The sequence below is a fragment of the Archocentrus centrarchus genome, chromosome 7 (genome assembly GCF_007364275.1).
Source record: "Archocentrus centrarchus isolate MPI-CPG fArcCen1 chromosome 7, fArcCen1, whole genome shotgun sequence".
In the NCBI taxonomy this organism is placed as follows: domain Eukaryota; kingdom Metazoa; phylum Chordata; class Actinopteri; order Cichliformes; family Cichlidae; genus Archocentrus; species Archocentrus centrarchus.
The window spans coordinates 1,954,938-1,962,427 of NC_044352.1; positions in this window are offsets into that span (position 1 = coordinate 1,954,938).

The window sequence follows — 7,490 nt, forward strand, 5'->3', positions numbered from 1 at the left end:
TAAATGTAAAGAAAATTATTTAAAGCAATACTTTCTCTTTATTAAACTGAATTTGAGTTCTTCATACGCATTAATGTTGTTATTGGCTGAATCACAACAGTATAAAAGCTTCCCCTTCAGTTCAATAAAAGATGAGCTCATTTGCCAGCACAGTGGTCCATTAGACAGGGGAAACCTACTGGCTGGATGGTTTTTGAATTACAATTATTATGACATATTAGACCTCACCTTTTGCCCTGTGATACTTGGGATGGGTTCCGGCCCCTCAACCCTGACATGGATAACTGTAAGATAATGGATAGATGGATGGATGACATTATAGCAATAACACCAACAACCAACAACAATGTTATTATTTTGGTGTATTAATCAGAATTATAGGAAATAACAGAAAATAATCTGCATTTCACTTCAGCTATTCTGTTCAATAGAAATCAGGACTGAACTGGTTAATTACTAAATTCATCCTGAAAGCGATTTTCTTGCTAAAGCATGTTAATGCATGCAGTGATCAGCAGATGTAAAGACCTGAGCAACTTTGACTAGAACCAACATGTCCCAATGACTCAGCTGAAACATCTGAGGCTTGTAGGTCAGTCCCAGCACTGCAGGTGGGACTGACCTACAAGCTAACTACCACATATAAATCTGGCTTCAGAAAGCAAGTAAACAAACCAGTGGGTGAAATTACAGCGAGTGTGTCGGTGTTGTTCCATTAGATTAAGCAAGCTTGTTAACAGAGCACACTCTAAAGACCCTGGGCCCACTCAGATTCCAGCCTAACACAGTGATGTGGAGTTAATCCTGCTTCCAGAGACAATAGCCAACTGCAGCCACTAGTTGGCAGTAATATAGAGGATGGATGCAGACAGGCATGAACGAAGCTTTATGACAGAACTCTAAAACTTGAGGACGTGCTCTTATGCTCGGCTCCTTAAATAATTTCCTTTGTTGCAGTTTATTGAGCCCTGGGGTAAAATGTGCTAAATCATGCTATAAAGGCCAACTTCATTTGACAGACTGAAAAGCATGTGGAGTAACAGGGCAGTAACGTCCCTGCACTCTGTACCACATCATACTTCTTCCATCAGTCTCCTTCACCCACTGTCAGTTTGTCCAGATGCTTTCCCGCTCGGCTCCTCCCCCTTTTCCTCCTCTCATCAGCAGAATAGAAATTCTGTTCTCTGGTAGCCACATTATAAAGGCCAGTGACATCCGTGTGGCATTTTGTTATCTGCCAAACAGAGCAGGCATCCAATACACCCCCACACTTCCTCTGTGTGTGTGTGTGTGTGTGTGTGTGTGTGTGAGAGAGAGAGAGAAATACAGAAAGAAGGATGTGAGAGGACAGATGGACACTGAGAGTTTCGGTTTTCTTTGGCAGGAAGGTAGATGTGGTGTAGCAGCGATCGGTTTGTGTGTGTCTGCCTGATCGCTGCTATGCCTTTCTCCTCAGCTCTCCAACAGCTTAATATAAAACACAAGTAAATCTGTGCTGTGGCTGCTGAGTCAGAGTGTTTGGACCTGATCTGGAACAGATTCATACAAAGCCTTTGTGAGAAAGGGAGACCTGCTTCGATGAGGCCTGATTAACCCTGCAGCACTGCAGACGCTGTTCTTTAACAAGCAGTCAAATGCAGCAGAAAGATAATAATGAGGATGGTTTTTCACTTTCACTGCACCAACAGCAGAAAATCTCTGAATCCAGCCCTTAAATATTATCATTAAATAACAATAAAGCTACACAAGCATACATAAGCAACAAATATCCTAAAAATATTGTCCAGCAATCATGATGTCCATGTGATTTCTTCACCCAGTGAGACCCTCAGGCCATCATCATCATCATCATCATCATCAGTGCTGAGAACATATCCTCGTTCTATTGGCTGTAAACTGTTGGTCCCTTCCTTTCCTTAGCCAGGATGATGATCACTGAAGGTGAGGAGTGCAGAGTGTTCCACACACAACCTTTTGACCTATGTGAATACAACATACTCATAAAAGTATTTCTGTAGCTGTATATGACAGTGGGAATGCACTTATGTACTCAAAATAACAAAGATAAGGAGAGTGCACAATTTGAGTGACAGCAACAGATTGCATGTACGTAGCTAGCCTTCTAGCTTTGGGCTAAATTTAAAGCCAAACACTAAGCTAACGTTTGAGAGGAGACACCTGCTTTGGACCTGCAGGTTTCTCAGAGCCACAGAGACTGTTTTGGGAAATTTTGGACCTTTGAGCATCATTTGTGTTATCATTACTGCTCATCAGTGTGTGATCTCTGGTCCCAAAATATAATCAGCTGCTTAGTTTAACCGTAACTGCAGGTTAAAGAGAAAAAATATAAGTTAGCATTTCACTTTCTAAGAAAAGGGAACCGGGCGGTTTTAGGATTACAGCTCGTCTCAAACAAAGTGGAAATGCTCATCTGTAACATGCAGACATGAGAAAAAGAAAAGCTGATTTCAGAAGTTCAAATATTTATTTCAGTACTGAAAAACAGCACGCATGGACAAACATTTAAACCGAACCGAGATACCTTCCTTCCTCTCAGCCTACTGTTCTATTAGTGCTAAAATATTAATGATACAGTAAAGCACATTAATATCATTGATGAAACAGGAGTTAGAGCATTTTATATTCCATTATGTGGCAAACATATGAACCCAAGTACAACATCCACATACTCACAGAGGACTCCTAACTGTACTTGTTATAGTGTGAAAATGCTCACAGTCATTATTCTGAGCGCGTATGGAGGTACATGTTCTCCCTCATGGGTCAGCTCAGGGTCAGGTGAGGCTCAGGTGAGGCTCAGGTGAGCTGCATTAAACCACTGAAGTTAGTTTATCCGGTTGTTAAGTGATGACATAGAATTCCATTTCTGGGTCCAAACTGTCACGTGATCAATATGCTGCAATGTTGTGTCTCTGGTTGTTTTAACTGATCCGACTTGAAAAGAAAAAACACACTCAGCTGTGATTTTACCGATGAGAAAGAGAAGAAAAAATGGCTGCAGTTGGTAAGGTGTGTTACAATCATCTTTAATACTGAACAGTCATTGGTTCATTTATTTAGGAGCATTTGGGCCCGGAAATGACGTCATACTTAAAGAGCAGATAACTAATCTGGGTAAATATTTAGAAAGCTTGGCTTGAAACTGACCTGAACAGGCTGAGCCTCCATTTGTGCAGAGGACAGTGAAACACACAAACTGACACACAAACCACACAAATCTCAACAAAACAGCACATGAAGCTGTTTGGTTTCAAACAACAGAAACATCAAATGTTTCCACATTTCATGGAAGTGAAAGCTGCTAACGGAGCTAAAGAATCAGATCAGATTCATTCTGAGATTATATCAGCGTCTGGATTCAGTTTATTCATAATCCATCAGAGGACCAAAATGATGACCCGCAGACTGAGACTGTCTGAAGCAGTGTAAATACCAGCCAACATGACCTTTAGACAAAAACAGGTTATTTCCAGATTCATATTCTTTCATTTTCATCTTCTGAGCTCAGAAAATTCAGTTTCAAGCAGACAGCAGTTCCATCATCTCCTCCACCTGCTGCAGCTTCAGCTCGTCTCCACCCCTCCCTCCATTCACGTACTCCCTCACTGAGGGCTTAATTTGCTTAACCTGCACGCATGTGTGTGTGTGTGTGTGTGTGTGTGGGGGGGGGGGGGGGGGGTAAGGACCAATGGTTAAGATTCAAAGATCAATACAGCAGATGAGGATCATTCCCTCTCATGTCCTTGTCTCATGTCTGACATTGTCTAGGACATGTCATCACACACACACACACACACACACACACACACACACACACACACACACACACACACACACACACACACACACACACACACACACACACACACACACACGCACAAACTTGTGGATTAAGATGACCCCTCACCTTCTGTGTGAGGCTGAAGTGCGACTGTGAGAGCAGTCAGAATATAAAAAAGATGAAGATGAAGATGAAGATGAAGAGCAGCACTGATGGAAAATGAGACCAAGGAAAAATGAAGAGATAAATAAATGTTTTATTTTATTACAATAAATGCTGTAAGGTGATCAGACCCATCAATTGTGTGCCTTTATTCTTCTTATCAAACATGTCTCTGCACTTTCATCCGGACTCTTTCCTTAATCCCAAACCTGAACTCTGACTAACTCCATTTTAACGAGGAGGCTCAGAGGAGACGGTGCTGTCTGTGGATCACTGAAGATCAGTGCATCCACCTGAGTGTCACAAATCCACAGTGACAGCAAAAGCTCAGGTGGATTTATTCTTTCAAACAACACATGAACTCAGATTCATGCTTTCATAAAATAAAATAAAATAAAATAATTTTGACATTTCAGGAAATACCAATGTCTGCTTCTGGCTCCATATCTCAGTGGTCCAGCTAAAGGGGTCCTTTGGTGCGATGATGACTGGGTCACAGCAATAGTGAAGGTCACTCAGTTTAAACAGACTGGGTGAGACACAGTTTCACCATGTGGGGGAGTTTTATCCAGAACCACCATCGTTACTAAACTAAGAGAAACTCTGTGTCCAAACAAAAGCACAGAGAGAAATAAGTTTGTGAAAAGTTAAAAACATGAAATTCATCTTCCTCGTCTGTTCCAGCTTCCACATGTGGAAACTGGTTCTTCAGAAAAGGGCGGCCTGTCAGACTCTGAAGCCTGTGCTCATACCTGTGACACCTGAGACTTGAAAATTTTGACCTGATGATGGAGACATGAAAACTGAACACTGAAAAATGTAGATGAGTTATTTCAGTCTGGACCATCGAGGCGGTCACTGGGAAGGAAACCAAATGCAGTCCATTGATTTCCAGAACACCGTCCGTCTGCTGAATGCAGATCTCATAATTACAAACTAAATCTTTACGTCTGCAGTCAAACGCTTGTTGTTCATGTTTCTCACTGCATGAAATTTACTGATGATATTCTGCAGGTAATCAATACCAATAACTGCTCACCGACAGGAGGAAAGATTTTCTCATCACTTTGACGAAGTATGACCTCAGGAAGGAACGCCTTCAGGAATCACATTAAAGGATTCAAACGAACTGAATCATTTCCTCTCATTACATTACACACACACACACACACACACACACACACACACACACACACACACACACACACACACACACACACACACACACACACACAGGAACAAGGAAACTTAGAAAGCTCAACAGAGTTCAACAAACTATGATTACACACTGAGAACTTTCTATGGAAGAAAAGTCACATGACCAGTTTTAGATTGGTCAGTTACTGCCAGCCCCGCCCCCTTTCATGTGAATGCTGGGGGGAAACTCTGGAACCACCTTTATCCTGATCACCAGTGTTAGGGTAAGAAGATCCAGATAAGGGAAAGATATCCGGGGTGTGATGGACTGGCTTCATAGCGCACACACACTGAAAACACAAGCTGAGGGTGAAAAGAGAGAAACAACTTCCTGATCCATTTTTATTGGTTCCCAGTACACCAGGCCAGGTCAGATACACCTGAGGGAAGAACACAGACAGATGTGTAACCCACCGCAGGAGGACTAACGATAAAAACCTGAAAATGTTCGAGAGCTATGAGAAGCACTAATGCCTCTGAAAAAGATAAATAGTAATAAATGTTAATAAATAGATAACAGAAACCTGCTTTTATATGATTATAGTGGTGATTTTAATTAAGAGTGTGAGCACAGTTCACTGCTACAGCTGCTGCAAAGGCCACCTGTTTGCTGTGGGCTCACACCATTAGATGACACAGTGCACACTGCCATCTAGTGGTAAATGAAAGCACTGCAAACACACTGGCTGTACATTCACTCACAGGGCTGAAAAACAAAGTAATGAAAAATCAAATAATAATAATAATACAACAAAGACATACTTCCCCCATACACCCGTTATTATCTACAGAGACCAAAGCAGTTTCTGTACATGGGAGTCTATGGGGACTGACTCACTGTGGCGCCTCTGCTGGACAGGAGAGGAAGTGCAGCTTTTGAGGTCACTCCATCATTCTCCCCACTTTTCCCAGACTGGAGCCTATCCCAGCTGTAAAGTATTATTTTCACATCAATTTCATTTCCATGTCTGTTAGTGTTTAATATCAAAATGAATATTGAATCTTTCCTCTCTCTGTCCTCTGCACAGTCACAGAGAACTTCCACCCAGCAACAGTAACTTGTGGTTTGTGACACAATTTAAACATAAAACTGTCTGCTTCCTGTTTTCTTAAAAAAAGGAGAAATGATTTTTTCTTCTTTTGTTTGTTTTCTCTATTTTAACATCCATCAGGTCACCGGTAAACCACTCAGGGTCAGGGTCAGATATTATCAAACAATGTTTTTTTGACAGACAGGTAAAACTATAACAGGTTAGATATGAACGTGAGCTTCCAGGTTCTCCTTGTGGAAGACATGAGGTTTGTTATGGTCCCGGCAGGTTTGGGATTGTCCTGTTTCTTCCTCTCAGGTGCAGATCTGGGTCGGCACGTTCTCGCGGGTCCACCTGTGCCTTTTCTGACCTTCCTCTCCACCTGCTGGAGAATTCAGAAAAATCTAATTCATAGACTCAGGTTAATATTTAATGCTCATGGTGAACTCCACCCATGCAAATAATTTGACTTTGAATATCCGTCGGCTGCTACGCATTTCTCAGTGACTAGTCGTTTTTTTAAAAAAGGTTCCAGCATGAAAGCTGTGCCGACATCGAGGAAGCAAAGGTAGCTACAGCACTGCAGAGCGTGCATTTCCTGTCTCACTCTCTGGTTTTCTGGCCGTCGTCCTGCAGCACAGACACGTGTGACAGCCAGAATCAGATCCACAGGCAGGAGCTTCAGGGCTCTGTGAACCTGAGTAAGTGTACTCCACAGTACATTAGATCCCTGAGGTCCTGTTTGTGTAGTCTTTGAATTTATTTCAATTATTAATAACTTCACGACAACCACATGCATATTTGATTCAATTCAGTTCAATTCATTTCAGTGTTATTTATATAATGCCAAATCACAACAAAGGCGCTTTCTTATCTACAGACTGAATTATATTTAAAAGTAAAGCTGCAGAACTTCCTCATATTTGAACGGATCTCTGCACTGCTCACTGCTGTACTTCCCTTTTCATATTTTGCAATTGGAACTATTTTTAAGTTGGTTAGAGAACCATGTGCAAGCACTCAACCATAATCAGACAGAAAATGGATCAATAAAGAGTAAAGAGTAAAAAACAAAGACCACAAAGAAATAAAAAATGCAAAGTCCTTCCTGAGGTAACACAGAACGCCTGAACTCAGTGATCCGGATGGTGAGAGATACTTTTGGGAGCACAGTGTTCTTTCTATTGATCATGTCCGTTACATACTTACTGAAGTGGTGACTGAAAGTATATTCGGTGTATTTTGTACATCCATACAAAATATGTTCATTCAGAAATTTAGTCACTGGGTGTCCCCAC